Here is a 1165-nt window from a genome sequence, read left to right as displayed (position 1 = left end):
TGAGATTTTAACACACAATATATATGCATGGATTGTAGTTTGCAACTGAAAAGAAGATTCATCTTCCTAACAAGCTAGGTGAAGGAAGGATTTCACAGACTGGTATCACTCAGTACCTTGCATGTGTAGAGACGTTGGTTCATGAATCACAAAATGAACGGTTTGCAGTAGAAATATTTACTCCAGTTTCTCAGTCTATATCCAAGTGCCGGAAAGTCGTTTCTGCAGTTTTATGTGTAAAACCGGGTTGGAAATATTACGTCCTCATATAAATGTGTGGTGTGTAGTTTACAACTGAAAGAAACCTTGTTTTCCCAACAAGATAGGTGAAGGCAGCTTCCAAACACACTTATCTCTCAGAACTTAGCATATGTGGAGGCGTTCATTCATCTAGCACAATTGGATCTCTTTGCAGGAGAAATTTTACTCTGGATTCTCAGTTTGTTTCCTAGTGCCACATTTAAGTTCCTGAAGTTTTCACTGGAAATCCGAGTTGCTGTTACTACTTCCCGTTATAAATTTAAGGAGTGTAATTTGCAACTGAAAAGAAAATTTTTGTTCCCAACAAGCTAGTTGAATTTCGGCTTTCAAACACACATATCTCAGAAATGTGCATGTTGAAAGACGTTCGTTCATCTAGCACAAAGGGAATGGTTTGCAGTGGAAACTTTCACCCTGGTTTCTCAAAATTTTTACAAGTGCTGATTTGATGTACCTGCAGTTTTCATTTGAAAACCAAGTTCGGTCTAGTACATCCCCTTATATATGTAAGGAGTGTTGTTTGCAATCTTAGTATATCACTGTGTTCCCAACAATCTAGTTGAATTAAGGTTTTAAACTCAATTATCTCTCAGAAATGAGCATGTGGTGATGTTCGTTCATCTAGAAAAATGCGATCGATTTTCAGTAGGAACTGTTACTCTTGATTCTCAGTGTTTTTCCTATTTCCGTAGTGCTGTCCTTGCATTTTTCACGATAAAACAGTTTTGGAACTAATACCTCGCCTTATACATGTATGGACAAAAGTTTTTCAACTGAAAATGTACATTGAGTTCCCAACAAGCTATGTTAAGTACGGTTTACAAACACAAATATCTCCCATAACTGAGAAAGTGGAGAGACGTTTGTTCATCAAGCACCAAGCAACTGGTTTATAGGGCAAAGT

This window comes from Camelus dromedarius, chromosome Y (genome assembly GCF_036321535.1).
Source record: "Camelus dromedarius isolate mCamDro1 chromosome Y, mCamDro1.pat, whole genome shotgun sequence".
In the NCBI taxonomy this organism is placed as follows: Eukaryota; Metazoa; Chordata; class Mammalia; order Artiodactyla; family Camelidae; genus Camelus; species Camelus dromedarius.
Note: the sequence above shows the minus strand (reverse complement) of the source record.